Source organism: Struthio camelus, chromosome 1 (assembly GCF_040807025.1).
Source record: "Struthio camelus isolate bStrCam1 chromosome 1, bStrCam1.hap1, whole genome shotgun sequence".
NCBI classification, from domain to species: Eukaryota; Metazoa; Chordata; class Aves; order Struthioniformes; family Struthionidae; genus Struthio; species Struthio camelus.
The window spans coordinates 29,504,197-29,521,677 of record NC_090942.1 but is presented as its reverse complement, the minus strand read 5'-3'; positions in this window follow the sequence as shown (position 1 = coordinate 29,521,677).

Below are 17,481 nucleotides of genomic sequence, written 5' to 3'. Positions count from 1 at the left end.
ACATTTCACCAGAGTATCTTTCCTCCACAATGCAAAGCTCTGCTAATAAAAGGCATCAGCTTGGGATCCTGAGAACGGAAAAATTGTCTAGGATTGTGCCCTCAACTTTTTCCACTTGAGAAATATTAGCAGATTACTAGCTGAAGTATGGATTTTAAGAACAGGAAAACTGACACAGCGGTCATCTTAGCTTATTTACTAATTTCAGCTCTGTTGGAGAGGGGATATAAAAAGCAGCACTGCTGTGAAAATGCAGAGAATGCCAGTCAGGTAAAGACAGAGCACTTTTGTTTCATAAAATGATAATTTCATAAAATATTTCACTCTTCCAAATATTCTCTGGTCATTGGCAAGAACTAGAAAAGCTGTTGCTTCTCTTGCGTGTCATATTAATAAAGCCAAAAGCTTTGCGTGCAGTGCGGTGTGCATTCTGAAACAGTTTGAAAGCCTAGCCATGATACCCAGTGGTGCCAATCGAAAAGGGGTGGAGGGAGGAGAAAAGGCAGGCTTCTCTCCAGTTTTAAAAACTGGGAATGTTTTCCTGAAGTAATGTATGGAATAAACTACTTACAAGAAAATGACTGCAATACTGTATGAGTTTTCGCTGACAGAGGAATGTGTGCAAGACACTCTGGCATAAAAAATAAATCAGCTTTGGCTTCAATTATTAAGTGCTAAAAGTAACATTCTCGGATAGAAAAGGGTGGGTTTCCTGCTTTTTAATGATAAATATGTATGAAAAAGAGAAGTGTCACCATGGAAACCAAAGTCTTGCCATAGTTTTTCATACAGGCAAATGTTATAATGGAAACTTGTGTTCATTGCAAAAACAAACAGCTCAAGACTGAATCGAAGGTGGTATTACAGCATTGTTAACTTCGTCAGCTTGAGCCCTTTTGCAGTTCATTTTCTTTTATCCAAGTCTTCCTGTGTTTCCCATCTGGATTATACTGTCATACTTCAACCTGCTGTCTAAGGTGAAAAGTTTAATATTTTTCCAGTTAAATAAAGAAAAAAGTTTAATAAAGATGAAAGGAAGATAAGTATCCAAAAATGCTTCTCTTCACCTGTATTTAATCATAATGACACAAACTACTTAAATCAATTTTAAATCTTGAGCAAACAAAAAAAAAAAAAAAGAAGAAGAAGAAGATAAAATTAAGGCCCTGATCCTGCATACCCAGTTCTTTATAAGTTTAAACTCATGAAGCACTTTAGGGTTATTGTGAGTGTCTTTGCAATCAAGTTTTCATTAGCAGACTCAGGATCCACACATGTGAGTACAGAGAGTATATAAAATCTCATACTTGCAACTGAATAGCATAATATTACCAGTCAGCAGAAAATATTGTTGAAAGGGACTGTTAAGGTATGACAGTCATGTCTCAAAATGCTGGCAAGGATTATCATCCCTGTTTGGTACGTTTTTCCCACTGAAGAAAGATGGTCTCTTAGGTAAACAGAGTTTAAAGCGTGTGCTACTTTGGAAGAGGTATACCTGAGTGGACACCTTTCAGTATGTCATGTTTGCCAAGACTATATGCCAATTTGCCAAAACACTTTACCACAGCTGAACAGTGCAATGTTGCTACATCAATTTATTGGAGCCAAGTCAAGAACCCATTGCCCATAGGCGAGAAAACCTATTCTCTCAATAAATCCTTTTAGTTTAATAGGACTCACTGTGGAAGTAAATAAATGCAGAGGAAAGTAATTGAGAGGCTCAAGATCTGGTCTCTGAACAGCCCCTCTTCAAACCTACTGGACAGCCTTCATAACCGAGGGCCACGGCTACCCACGCCATTATTCCTGCTCCAGGAACTTGCACGCAATGGGATATTCCAAATGTCTTTTTGATAACTTGCCTGACCTTCTACTATCAACTATTCTATTTTGCCTATACAACATAGGAGTTTTTTTGAATTATTATGGGCTATTATTTAAATACATATTTAAATTCCTGTAGACAGGAGATTTTTAACCCCAATAGACTGCAACTGCTCCATTAAATCTGTTTCAGCATTTCATGTCTATTTGGCTGCTGCACATACAAAGCAATCTGCGAGCAGTTATGAAATTTATTATTTTTAAAGTTAGGTTGTGGTTGTATAAATGTATAAATGGGGTGGGTGTATACGTGTGTATAAATGACCAGTTAGAAAAATATTAGTTATCTGGCATTTTCAAAATAGCCCTCAACACCTCTCAGTCTTTTAAAGACTAATGACCTGCAAAAATTCGTTTGAAAATATTTTTTTTAAGTTTCATGAGCTAAAAAAGGCATCTAATATCACACCATTTCTATATCTTTCATTTATGTGACATAATAACAGCTGAAACAATTTACTTCCAATTTTTCTTAAGATCAGCTGCATTTGAGCTAAGATGCTTTAGTTTCAACCCAGAGGAAACTTCAGCTTTGGACCTATGGCAATGTGCCTAAACTTAATTTTGCACATTAGTTTGTCTCTCTGCAGCTAGCAGTACTACTCAGACAGGGAAAGCCACAGTCCTGCAGTTGCAGCTGTGATTAACTTTGCTATCGGGACTACTCTCAGCAGTCAAGTTAAGCGCATACATATATGTGTGTGTATATATATATGTATATATGTATGTGTATATGTATAATATGTTACCAGGACCTGGGTTTAAGTCTGTTATAGGGCTGGACTCCTAATGATTTCATCATAAAAATCTGAACCAAGGAATTATAAATGAAAAATACGACATAAATGTATCCAGAGTGGCACAAATGGCATCATCATAATAATCACACTAGAGACTTTCAGGAAGCAAAACAATATAAAATAATTCAAATCTTTCTACTGAGGAAAGAAAAAAAAGATTTAGTTGAATAAAGTACTTCAGAGGATTGTAGCCCACTTATGTTTTCATTTAAATACACATTAAGATTTTTCTAAAAAGGCCAAAGACAGTTTTTGTAACGTCACATATGGATGTCAGCAACGTATGTAAAATGGAGCGAGAACAGTTCATTCTCATTAGGTTTAGTGCCATATTTTTCTAGGTAAGATCAGCTGTAATAGTGGTATTTCATTGTGATTTTGAACCATTAATTTTCTCAATAAAAATTGCAGGATTTTTAATAAGTGGAAACCTCAGAATACATGCATGTTCATGGTCAAGTGCCAAGCATGATTTTAAAAAAGCTATTGTAAGTCTACTTTTATTGTTCTTCATAGACCACCACGATAAATAGTGTGTGGCCTACAAAGCAATTAGGCATTTTTAAAGAATACTCTGCTAGAATAGCATGCTCCAAAACAAAAGAAAATCTGACTTGTAAACAGCAAACACTCAAGGCAGGAATCTGTGCTACAATACTGTTGTCTGTAAAAGTAGAGGAAGATTTATGATATGAAAAAGAGAGTGGTTATTGAAATTTTCTTCAGGTCCCATAATAATGGAAACTGTGTTCTTGATCATAAAATTCTGTATCTTGATGAATGCTTAGCTTGCACTAGTTCTTAACAGAGGGAAAGTTTCCACATGCTTTCTTGCACTTCTGTCCATGCTTGAAAACCACGCAAACCAACTCGAAGCCCAGATACAACTTTCCTCTCGGTGGGTCCAGGTGGCTGTAGAGAGGAGCACATCCTGTTCCTCCTAACGCTAAGCTGATGCTTGTCATTTGCCCTGTCACTCCTGAAATTTGGAAGGTTTTCCTCTGTCTTTTCAGCCTTTGACGCCTGGCCAGAGCAGGCACTGCAAACACCATGGGCACCTGCCCATTTTCCCTGTGTTGCGTTACACTCAACATGGCTGCTCCGCAGTCTGGATGCAGCCTTCTTACAGATTAGAAAACGACAGCCTTTATGCATGTCCTGGGAGAACATCCTCTGACTGAACCAAGGGTCATATTTTTTTGTTGATGAAGGCAGCAAACAAAGTCCTTAAGGCAGACTCAGAAGGGCTGTCAAAAAGTACTGTAGACACAATTTGCCTTAGGTATTGTTGGTAGTAGCACCCTTTTTCCTTATTGCTGTCCCCCAATCAGTGTGCCCCGACCCTAGTCCCACTTGAGGAACTCCCCTTCAGAGAAAGCGTTTTCATCAACGGTAATACTGGGAGCATATAGGCAAATCCATATATTCCTAATGCCTTAGGAAGAATATTGTTTCACTGGGACATCTGAGGGCTGTACAGAGAGGATTAGTTCTTCATGAGAACTTGGGCTACCATTGCCTTCTTATTTCCCTCAGTTAAATAAAGGAACTTTTCTGTTTCTTGTCAACAGAGCCTTAGACATGTAAGCAAGTACAATGACAACTCAAATCAAGCATCCATTCTACCCAGCTGAGAATCTGCTCCAGTGCATGTATTGTTGAAAGGCTCTACCTGTCAGCTGAGAAGACTATTATGATCAGAATAAATATTCTTAAGGTACCATAGTCTGACAAATGGAATCAAGCTGAAAAATGCATGTGGCTTTAAGTTATTTGTTTATATTCCTCTGAATTTAACAGAAAGTAAAACTTTAACAGGCAGAATTATAGCTGGTATAAATCTGTACAGCTTCATTGACTGCTCTGATTTATATCCTCTGGAGATCTGGGCCACTGCCTTGTACTGTCAGGCAAAATATTCATTGTTTGCTTGATTACTATAACCAATACAGTCTACCTTATTTAACAATGAACTTTTTCCTCCTCTCTCCTCCCCTCCCCTCCCCTCCCTGGTCTTCCATCTTTTCCTTTCCCTTCCCTTCCCTTCCCTTCCCTTCCCTTCCCTTCCCTTCCCTTCCCTTCCTTTCCCTTTTCCTATCCCTTTCCTCCTCTCCTCTCCTCTCCTCTCCTCTCCTCTCCTCTCCTCTCCTCTCCTCTCCTCTCCTCTCTTCTCTCTTCCCCTTCCCTCCCCTCCCTTCCCCCTTCTCTCCTCTTTTCTCTTTTCACTTCTTTTTGCTTCACTTTGCTTCTCTTCCCCTTTCCTTCTCTTCTCCTCTCTTCTCCTCTCTTCTCTTCTCCTCTCTTCTCTTCTTTTCTCCTTTCTTTTTTCTTTTCTTTTCTTTTCTTTTCTTTTCTTTTCTTTTCTCTTCTTTTCTTTTCTCTTCTTTTCTTTTCTCTTCTTTTCTTTTCTCTTCTTTTCTTTTCTCTTCTTTTCTTTTCTCTTCTCTTCTCCTCTCTCTTCTCTTCTCTTCTCCTTTCTTTTTTCTTTTCTTTTCTTTTCTTTTCTTTTCTTTTCTTTTCTTTTCTTTTCTTTTCTTTTCTTTTCTTTTCTTTTCTTTTCTCTTCTCCTCTCTTTTCTCTTCTTTTCTTTTCTTTTCTTTTCTTTTCTTTTCTTTTCTTTTCTTTTCTTTTCTTTTCTTTTCTTTTCTTTTCTTTTCTTTTCTTTTTCTTTGTTGAAAACTTCCAGAATAACAACTTGTAAATAATTTTTCACTTGGCAAGCTCTCATGTGTACTAACAGTTTACATATTGTTCTGATTAGGCAAGCTAAACATGGTACTAAATATGCAGACGTGTTTCAACTCATGATGACAGCTTGTGTATGATTTACAGTGCTGGCTGCTAAAGGCAATTGTTCTGGTTCAATATTCCTATTTATTTATGCCAGCATTTTGCTGTAAACAAAGTCATTTATGTATCAGATGGCTACTGACAAAGAGTTTTTAAAAGCTCATTCCCAACAAATGCACTGACATATATCCACACTCAAATAAGTATGCTGGTATTCTTTGTACTTTTGGGGCTGAAATCAAGTTGGAGAGAAATGTTTCTATGGTAATTCAGAGGTTTTTTTCTAATTCTCTTTTCTCACAAACACAAATTTAATGCCCACCCAAGACGCTGGTAATACCCCAAACAGGAAAACAATGTAAAAGTGATAGCTAAGGAATCTCCTTAGTACAAATCATCTGGGGAAAAAAATCCATCTCCAAATATTTCCTTTAAGTCAGAATTATTATAATACCGAAAATTTTGTTTCCTGAGTTTCACAGTGGATCTCAGCTGTTATAGTGTTCTCTTACCACATATGCAGAGCTATACATAAACTGATTGGTAGACAGTAAGTCCTGGTGAGGTATGGTTACACTGAAAGTTCTAAAGCCTGATAATCTACTGCAAAATCTAACTATGTGACCAGGCATACGAAGGCAATGTTCCTGTTTGCATAAGCAGAAAGGGTAGCTTCCCATTAAAAACAAATGAAAATAAAAAAATCTACCTTGGTGAGAAAAATAGTGATATTCTTTCAATAAATTGGATGCAAATAGTCTCTCTCTCTCTCTTTCTCCTCCTTTTCATGGGTATTAGTTCCCTAATCTTTTGTATTTACACATGAGCTATTACAGTCAGCTTTTCCTATCAAAGGAGTTACTATATACACAGGCTTTTCCTTTCCTAGGCTGGCCTTTCTAAAGTTTAACCCATACTTCAGTAAAAAAGGAAGTGACTGATGGATACCTGATCTGATCTTGCTAAACCATTGGGAAGGATGTTTTTCCCTATGCAATATTATTTTCTTTTGAGCTTTTTGATCTGCAGACATCTCCTCCTCTCTTTTACAAGATGAAAACCACTTTCTAGAGCACATGCATTTGCCACAGCACCCTGTGAGTCTCCTTCCGCCTGCCTCTGGATAGAATAACCTTCTTGTGGAGTATGGTGGCCTTCTCCACAAAGATTGCCCAATGGATTTTTAGGTAATTGTGACCCTCCCTAGGAATCTCCACCTAAGTCATTGTGGGGAGTAGCATGCAGAGAAACATCTTCCCAAAGAACTAATGTAGTTTGGATTAAGAGTTGGCTGCCTCTGCTGCTGAACATCAACCGTAAAACCTCCCAAGCACACTATGTATTTTTTGTCCTAAGAGAATGTTAACCAAAAAAAAAAAAAAGTGCAAATCTCAGGAGTAGGCTAATTGAAAGCTGTAGCTACTACTGACATCAGGTGAGGGGTCTGCAGAACAAGGACACTTCCAGAGATAATACAATCCTTTCTCATTTTCCTAATTTATAGTAATAGCCAAGCCAGAGTTCAGGAAAAAATGAACTAAAAATATTGAGGTCATGGGTCTATTTAATGCAGCAGTTAGCAGCAGTGGATTTACGGGAGAAACTAAGGGGCACATACTCTGGGTCATGAGCTGAAGAAAATGCTACTCTCTGTATCACCGTTACAGCTGCCTGCAGCTGTGGTTAAGGATGTGGCAGCCCTTCCCCATCACTTGCTTGAATTAGACGTTCCCCAAAACAGGCAAAGCAAGGGCTCTCATCCTTAGCTGTTATTTTGCAGTCCCTACTCCAAAGCAGTCCTGCGGCTGATCTGACCCAGGGGATGTGTAGGAGCTACACAGCTTACTGGACGAACACTTGTACTTAATGCATTTCTCACCCCGACATACACCAAAGGCAGCATAGCCCAATGGATATACTGAGATTCAGGAAAACTGGGTTCTGCGTATGACCACTCTATCTCTCTGGATTCATTTCCTCTCCCTTCAGTACAAAGGAATAATGAATCTGGTCTTTCTCTCCCCCTCTGTAAGCCCTAGCAGTAATGACAGCCCTCAGGCTACAACGATCCGTGTGGAACTACTGTAAAGGATGGAGAAATTAACTGCACTGAGCATCCGCTAGGATTTCAAAACAAAAATGGCTTCCTCATGCACAAGGAGAGGAGGAAGAAGCTTTCTTAGGTCCACCTTCCTTCTATATAGCAGAAAGACATTCGACGCCAGTGGGCTCAAAGGACTGCACAGCCTTCTTGGCCTCACAGGGTTTAAACTAGTGGAAGAAGCAGGAAGTGTTCTCCACACAGAGTCAGAGAGATCATTGCTGCTTGCAAGAAAGCTCTGCTTTTACTAATCTCACTCTCCTACAGACTACCTTTCTTTTTTTTTTTTCACTCAGCATAGTCCTCTCTTACTTTAGAAACCTACTTTTTCCTTCCCTTGAATAACAGAATTTAAACATAGAAGTAGGCAACAACACAGTTGCCATTCCCATCAGCAGCGGTGAAACAAAGGTATCTTATCAGGTGCCAGCAGCTTCATTAAAGTAGGCCAATAGTCCCTCTCAATATATATAAGCCTCACCTTAGTGTAGTCAGGAAGTCTGGCTCAGTGTAAATCACATAGTAGAAGTACAATGGGCCAGATTTGGTCTATTAAGCATTTAACCAATATACTTATATTAAAAATGATTATAGCCTGGTTTTCTAATACCTAGCACTTGCGTAGCTGTATGTGCCTGTGCAAGCTGAGTGTCAAGCTGCAAAGTTGGGAAGGTAGCGTTTTACACCCATTTTGGAAAGGTAGAAACAATGAGGCAAATGGAAATGGAAAATTAAGCCCTTTAAAATCTTTAAGGGAATAAGTACTTTGGAATCATAAAAGAAATATCAAGAATGTCTTTGCTTTTTAAGATACTGAGTGTAATCTCACAGGACTGTAAATAAGCAATAACTCCACTGAGATTTCCAGTTACACTACAGCAAAATTAGTGTAAGTGAAATCAGAATCTGGACCTACACAACCGTTTTAACAATCCCAGTAAGATATTATGGGGAGTATGTATAACTCTACTTTACAGTTTATAAGTAGGAAATAGGCTTTAGCTTGAATTCTTTCAGCACAGCCTGCATGGTGTGATTATGGCCCCATAATATACCCTTACAGTGCCTTCTTGCTCAATTCACAGAAATTTTTACATAATATCTTTTTCCATAACTTTGCAGCTTTTTTCATGTCCTGATTTGGGCCAGGTTGTATCACCCTACTGCAGTTAATTCAAATCTCTTTGTATCTCTCACCCCTTATACAGGGCCTACCTATCTGTTCGACAGAGGAATCTGTTCACTTATTCCAGCTTCCTCTTCATTCAGTATGATGCTGCAATTGATTTGCTATGGTATGTTCTTCTTTACATCCTCCATGCAACTCCCTGTGCTAAGAAGATGCACTGTCTCTCCACCTTTCTTCCTCCACTGTCCTCAGAAATCCGAAAATTTTTTCCATTCCATGAATATTTATATAGCCTTTTAGCTGATATCAACGTGTTTTGCTGTAGTTTCGTCAAACGTGGTTTGCATTGTTTATGGGGATGGGGTTTTGTTTGCATTTACTTCAATTTTCTTCATGTTCTTTGCCTTTATTAATCACAAGAATGTAACTTTACTCAGTTTAGACAATGCTTTGTTTCATGCATGTATTAGGTATAAGGAAGGCAACATCCTACAAGAATTTGAAATAATAGGAAAATGGCAAATAGAGAAGGGTAGCTTTTTTGTTTGTTTTTGTTTTTGTTTTCATAATAAGGATACAATAAAAAAGAAGGTGCTTACCGCAGTTAATGTCCCATTCTTTATTAAAAGAAAAACACATGACAGATTGGAAGTAGTTAAATACTAGAACTTTACTGTCAACTCATATTGGAAAATATGCTTTCTTTTCTTTTAAAAAGAAATAGAAATGAATGCAAAAAGGTTCATGCTTGCAATTATGGGATCTAAGTATATACCAGATTCTAGGTGTCCTCAGGAGAGTTTGAAGTAGCATGCTGTCTTTCTCTCAATAGTGAGGCAATTTTTACTGTAGCATATTGTTTTATCTGGTCAAATTTTCAACCTTTTGGGAGCCAAGGTGAAAGCTCAAACTTCTTTGCTAAAGTATGTCCATTGTGTATTAAAATATCCAGGATGATTCATTCAGTCAACCCAACATCTACTCATCAGCAGGAGAACAAGCTAAGGAGGCATTATATCTTTCTCTAGCATACCACTTAAAGTGAGGCATTCCAGTCTAAAAGGTAGAATTGTTCCTTTGAGTAAAATAATTAATGATCCCAGAAGAAGGAAAGCTGTTACGAGAGAGACCTCTAGTGGAATAAAGCATGAGTGACTAAAAGGTGGTTTATTGTTTTCGTTTAGCTTTGTACAGCTTTAACTTTGCTTTCCTAAATGGTGAGTGCATCGTTTTCACCCCCTTCAAATAAAGGCGAATCCTGATCAGATGCTGAGTGGAGGGAGGGGGTTGCGCCTCTCTTTCGGGGTGCCTGCAAACATCCTATTCATGCCAGTTCAGGCAGATGGGCAAAGACACCTTTAACAAGAGTTATAACCTTTAATTTACCATGTTATGCAGCAGTACGCTGTGACACACAATATTAAAAATTAAAATATTATCATTACTCCTAGGGGATTTTTTTAAAAATATGCAATATTTCAAGCTACAGAAAATTAGTTTTGTTTTACTGTGGCTGTTTGTTGAGCCTTTTCAGACTTACTTAGGTGAGTAAACCCATTTGGAAAAACAGAGGGCTCGGTAAGGCAATGTGTGTTCTTATTCACTAACAAAAGCATACCCTCTGCAGTCATGCTGTTATAATTCACTATATGAATGTCATCTTACTTCATTATTATTTGCTTTATTTATTGGAAGGCTTTTTGTTATTCTTCTTTTTATTTCTATTTCTATTTCATCATATAGATGGTTAGCAGCCCAAATGACAACTATTTGTCTCAAGTCATTTGCAACTAGAATCACTGTTCAAAGCCTCATCTCACAACGTCTTCTTTCCTCCTACATGAATGTTAGTGCAAGTGGTCCCGTTGGTATCATGGTTGTTAGCACACAGTCGTGTCAACGAGATAGCTCAACCATCATGTCCAATGCAAAGAGTTTGCACAATTAGGCCCAAAGTGTGAAAGCCAGTAAAATAATAACAATCAGGTTTTTTTTTTTTTTTAAATTAGCAGATTCAAAATATGCAGGGGCAGAGAGAGGGGAGACATGCAGTGTGTATTAAGTGTAGGTTATCAAAAAGAAACTGTCTCTGGATTATGTACAGTTTCACTTGACTGAAGCTTCATGGAAGATTAAGCTTCTTTTGTTCTCTGTGCTGTTTCACATAGATCAGTTGATGATGTGCAGAATAATTTTAACCACATATTAAACAGTGGTTAATCTAAGATAAGGAGATGAGCAAATATGAATAGTGAATAGTGTTTTTAGTGTTAATGCTAATTAGAGATGGAGCAAGCAGTTCATCAGAAACTCTTTGTGCATGGTTCTCTAAAACATATATACACATATACATATACATATATATATACACACACATATATATATATATAAAGAAAGGCCTGTTTAGCAGTGTTTACCAGCTAGTCTTCTGTGTGATACACATAATTTATAAAGGAATCAGTCACTTCTGTCTGATTTATGAAGAATAATAGCATTGAGGTGACTGACTTCTGGAACTGCTGCAGACATGGAAAATAAAATAGGCAGAATGCGTTAAAATCCAGGACATTATGTCAAAGAGTTGTGAGCATTAACCTAGCTGAGTAGGATTTTTAACAGGAGAGGGAGGTGGAGTTGTAGGGTTCTGCAGCATATAAAAATAACACATTGTATTCTCCTTAAATTATGGCATTTCCAAAATATTACACTTCAGACTTTTGCTGGCCCCACAGGAGACCTTTTCAGTGCCTTTTCTCTTGTAAAGATTTAATTGATCTCTTCTGAGGCTAGGGGAGATCTAATATTTTGCAGATCTATTTTTATTTTCAGCTTTTGCCTTAATCCCCTTCATACACCTTTAATTTCTTCATTTGAATTAATTAAGCTCTCCTCAGATATATGAGGATGATGAGATTTCTCGACCTCATTCATCATACAGGTTATTCACAGTTCTTTCAGGAATTTTACCAGCATTTCTCAGCAATTTTCAAAAGGAACCTGGTTGCTACTTGTGTATAAGTATTTCATCAAGCTTATGAATCAGACTGCTAGCTCTTTCAAATTTGCAAAGGCAGCATTTATCTTTTTAAATAGACTCTAACGGCATAATATATGAACATATAGCTTTGTTTTCTGGATGACAATAGGACATCACTGAGGAAAGGAATAAGTACATAGTTGTATAAGTAAGCAACGGCACTACTTAAAAAAAGGAGACAAAACTTGATTCAATTTTTCCAGATTTATTCTTTTTCCTTTTTACTTTTTGGAAGACAAAATTAAAGTTAAAAGTACTGGTTATATGCCGTGTTATCTCCTACCATCCATCTACTTTTGCGCTCTGATCACATTCACTTTAACACGGTGCATCCTCATTTTTTGTCTCATGTTTCAGACATCTATTGCACGAAAACAAGGCTTATCAATCAGTTCCTTGAATATATTGCTGATGGCAGAAAAACTATGGTGTCTACTTTAGTGAATAACTTCATCTTTCCCTCATTATCTCTGATCAGATAGGCATCTGGGCTACTTTTCCCCTGTAGGTGGACTCCTCTCTAAATATTACTTAGACTCCTGCTGGAGGTGGTCTGCTGCAAAAATGTATTTGGCATTGCGAACTTTGTGCATTAAATTTGTGCTCATCTTTTAAATATTAAAAGATTCATTGCTAGTTCCGCAAAAAGGTTAAAAAAAAAAGTACAGAAATATACCGTACTAGATGGGTATGAAAAAATGGTTAGGCAAATATAATTTACCAATTATTCCTATAAAGAGAGACACATGGCTTCAATTTTCTCATTGAAATTGAATTATTGATTTAGGGCAAGTTTGGCAGAGTAAAAGCATTTCATATGCATCCATCCAACACTCCCTTCCTTTCTTTTTAATCTCCTGAATATATTTGGTGAGTTAGGAGATTGCTTTTTAGAATCAAGAGATCTCAAATTATGGGACCCTAAGTCTATCGTATCAGTTTTGTTGCCTCTCACTGTGGTGTTTGTTTTTTTTGTTTCCCCATCTCTTGCTTTTCATTTTCTGAGAATACAAACAGATTTGATGCTTTAAACTTAAAGTCTCCAAGAGAAGTCTTTTCTCTACTTTGTGGGTACAATTTTCTTGAACATCTGCACAGGCAAACAACCCCTGTCCCTATAACCACTACAAGAGGAAGACGTTTAGAAGAATAATTTCTTTGGGAATTAAATCAATGATGTTACTTGAATTAACAGGGAAGACATCTAGGTAACATTTTTATCCTTTTTATCACTATTACAAACCACCAGACTCAGGTCTTATATATTCCAGTGTACATGCAAAGGAATATCTCAGTAACCATTGCATTTATATTAGTGCTACCACGAACCAAAACTTTCAAGCCACAGATGGTAAAGGTATTTAAGTATTGCTTTGTTTAATGTTAAAATGTTACTTGATGGACAATCTAAGTTCCTATTTCAAAAGATAAGTTGACAGAGGTAATTAGATTTCTCTTCAAACCTCTGGACAACATTTAGTGGCATTCACAAACTTCTGCTCATCTGCTTCCTAGTGCTGTAGGGATCTCAAACACTTATAACATAATAGTGAGACTTTTTCTTGCAAGATATTTGTAGCTGATCTTTTTCTAAGGATACTGCTGTTCACCTCTACTTCAGCCTCTTCAGCAAATGGATTATTTGCTGAAATGGATTGCTCCACAGCAATACCTTGCAGTGGAGCATGCTGTCAGAAGGCCCCAGTATGGAAACTGAAGGGTGACAACCAACAACTGAGTTGCAGTTATGTTCAGCATTGCTTCAACTGCTTTGCAAACAAGCTTGTGATTGCACACAAGATTTTTTTTTTTATGAACGTACACAAACTATCAAAGTCCTGGTGTTCCTCAGTCACTCAGAGCTTCGGATCCTGCCAAAACCCATCTAACTATTTCAATCTATTTTCCCTGCTCCACTTCACCCACCAGTGCCACTTTGAAACATATCTTTAAAGTACATCTAACCTGAAGCAGGTACACTCAGACAAGAAGACAGTACGCATTCATTCAAAGAGCAGAGGTCTGGAGATTCCTACAGGATATTTGAATCCCTATGGCACTTGATCTGGAAGAGGAATCTGATCTGTGGTCTTTCATTATCAAAGCAGCTAGGCCATTCCAGCCACCAGACTGCTAGCTACTGTCTGCGGTTTGTCTAATCTCTCCTGGTTGAAACAATTTCACTTATAAAAAAATCAAAGTTAATGGAGTGGAGATTGATGCCATATTTAAAGTGCTTATCAGAGACATGGAAAGAAAAAGCACCAATCTCAACAACAAGTAAGGCAAAATAAGTATTTCAAAGCCAGGTCCCTCACCCTTCGGTGAATGAATGAGCTGCTCCCTTACTGAGGGCATTGAATTGAATCTTTTGCTCTGAATTTTTATCCAGAGATCACTAGTGCCCTCATGCCAAGGAGCTCACAGCTGCAAGAGGAATGAAATATGCTGCATCTCTCAGGCCCACATAAAAGAGTGAAAGTTCTGCCCCTTTTCTGGTAGGTTCCTCTAGCGTTGGTCAGTTGTTTCCTGGTTCACTACTCCAGGGTACTCTTAATACACCTCTCATCTTGATATGGGGAGCTTGAGCTGGAGGCCCAGCATGCCAGAATTAAAGTCTGAGCTGGGTACCTAGCTCCATGTGTGCCCCAGCCTGCTGTGAGGAGAAACTGGCAGCTGCAGGGTGCCTGGGGTAAGGGAGAAGTAAATCTGGTGGTGTAGAGAGGAATTTGCTTCAGCTGCCAGCTATGATCTGGGATAAATCATGTGGGGAAGTTATGCAGAAAGATCTAAGAGAAAGAGAAGAAAGGACATTCAGTGAGAAACAATGAACAGCAATAGCAGGTAAAGAATTCCCTGTGTGGGTCACCGTATCCCATAAGAGGAAGAGATCTGATGTGTTACCTCTATGGAGGTCCAGCAAGCACCATGACTTCATTCCCTTACTTTCTTGACCTACCACAACCAACAGCACCAAAGAGCTAGTATCCAAGCTCCATAAATGCCATTAGATAAAGTTTAAGCCTAACAGACTTGTGGTTAAAATATAAGGCAAGATTGTCCTTGGTATCACAACAGAGGAGAGAAAAATAAATGAGATTAGAGCAAAGAGGATCATGAGTCACAAACATTAAATCAAAATTTCAATAGCTGTTTTAAAATAGCTGTTTTTTTAATCAATCAAATGTGTATATTTATAATGCTTGTTCCTTAAAAATCTGTATGAATAGCTTTTTGTTCATAAACTGGGGAGTAGCTGCTTAATAACTTTCACTTATTCAATCTGGGACCAGCAACAACATCTGTATCTTGGCAAACAATCATATGCCAAGAAAGAAATGTTGTGCAGGTGAGGTCAAATGTGTGTGAACAGCCAGTTGGCTGAAATATGTTTTGATAATCTACTTACAACTTGGGAATTACAAATACCTCTGCAGAAATCAGGACTGTGAAACAATCCACAAATGAGCGAAGGCTAGCATTTGTGACTAGTTAAGCTAAGTGATTTGTTCTAATATATATTATCATTTCCTTAGGTTGCTTTCAAAGAATGAGAATATGATAAAATTACTATGTCACAAAAATATCCTTCCTTACCATGACAGACAACATTTATTATTTATTTTACCAAATACTTCATTAATATAATGAATGTTTCCAAGTTCCAAAAATAACATTTCCAAGGGTTTAACTGTTTTAGAGACAGGAAATATAGATAAAAGTGAGAGCAGAGAGTAGGAGAGAAAAGTTGTGTAAAGTAGGAGAAGAGAGGGGTGATAAATACGAATCATAATGCAGGACCTCTTTCACAGCAGGTCCTGCTGGCTCTATAAGCCATTGCAGTCATTATAGTGTTTTACTAGCCAGGTAGATCCCGAATTTATTTCTGAGTGCCAGGGTGCAGATATGCCTTGTTGTGGTTCCTCTTAATTTTTTTTTTTTTTAGTATTAGAAAGTATTTTTTGCCTTAAATAGAAAACCGTAATTCTAGAAATCCCGGTCAACATCTGTTATCTCTTTCAATTTCTATAGATTTATGGAAATAGCAGACTATTCGTATATTGCTGGTACAGGTACATTTAAAAAATGAATATTTTTTTTTCTGAATTATAAAGCATCCCCTGGAGTAACAGAAAATGCAAAATTGTCTGTAAATACAAATTATAGTGCATATTTCAGTGAAACTTAGAATCCTTGATCCTATATACTTTCAAAATCTCTTAGAAGATTTTTTTCCTTACATTTCAGAGGAGTATTGCTAATTTCAACCAAATAATTTCCTGTAGCACTTTCTAAATTTTAACATGCTTCACAACCTATCTGAACTGCGAAGAGCACAAGGCTAGGCAGAACTTGGTCTCATAAACAAAACAATTCTGTTCGGTTCATAAGCAATTCTGCTCATTTGTCTGTATCAGGATGATACAGACAAACAAAATCCTGTGTTCAAAGCATGCGCAATTCAAAAATCTATCTTCTAGATTGACCCACAGATGGAAGTTCTACTCTGAGACCCTTACGGGGAAAATGGCCTCTTGTCATATTATAATTGTTACTATTTCTTATTTTCCAGCAGCTGCTGAGCATGTTTAAGATACTCATGAGCTGTTTTGGCAGATACTTATTGATGCATTTTAAGCCTTTTGTTAGCTATAGTCTTTAGTCATTTTAGTACACTGAGAACTAATCTCCAAGTCTGTCAGTCCCATTTTGCATTACAAATCATTTGTAGTTTTATAACTGTCATTTCCAAGGACATCTGGAAAAGATGGATTTATGAAAGGTTATCGTGCATTCTAAGGAGGCCGGAAATTAGCATGACTTTGTAAAGGTTCTTGTAAATTGAGCAGCAGCCATCACTGGCAATAAGCTGTTTTCTGCTCTAGTCAAGTATCTTTATTTAAATATTAAGGAAGAGATATGACCTTTGCCCTCAGAGATCACTATGATACAGCAATAGCACAATCTATTAGCTGTCAATGAAGTATTATGGCCCTGGCTCTCTCAAGACACCTATTTGTGGACAGTGTTATAATAACCCTTCCATTAGGCATCCCCAAGGCAAATAACCTTGGCTTTAACAGAGTCAGTTTAAAATTCCTTGGAGTAACATTAAGAGAATATCTGGTTTGTGTCAGTTTAGGATCAACTACCAGCATTAGTCCCGTTCTGTAAATTGTAAGTAGCTGTGGATTTATTAGAATTATTTCATACATGCCTACAGGTAAATATTAAATACAAAGCATATGAAAACTCATATTGCTTTCTACTTCCTACATGGAATATTTATAGATTAATGGACACCTGACAGGTCTGAACATTTTAAAACAGGATTCATTTTCTACTGTATATATTCCATTTCTTTTGTTGATGGAAATTACACAATGCCACCAGAATTAAATTGCATCAAAAAAAAGAAAAAAAGAAAAGAAAATCCTTCTGCAATATACAGTAAAAGTGACAAAAAGCAGTCTAGATAATACGCCTATAAGTTGACATGTTATCCTACATAAATAGTTAGGTACAACTGCAATAAGATTAGGGGACAATCTAAAAAGCTGAGAAAATTTCAAATGCTGTGTCTCATTTGTCTCCATTATGTTTCCTGCTCTTCAGATATCCGTATGTTTAATATTCAGAGCTAAGTCCAAAACTAAGCATTCAAACTTATGGGGTATTCAGAACAATGGTTTTGTTTCAGGCCTGTCTCTGTTGTTTAGACAGAATAAATCTAATT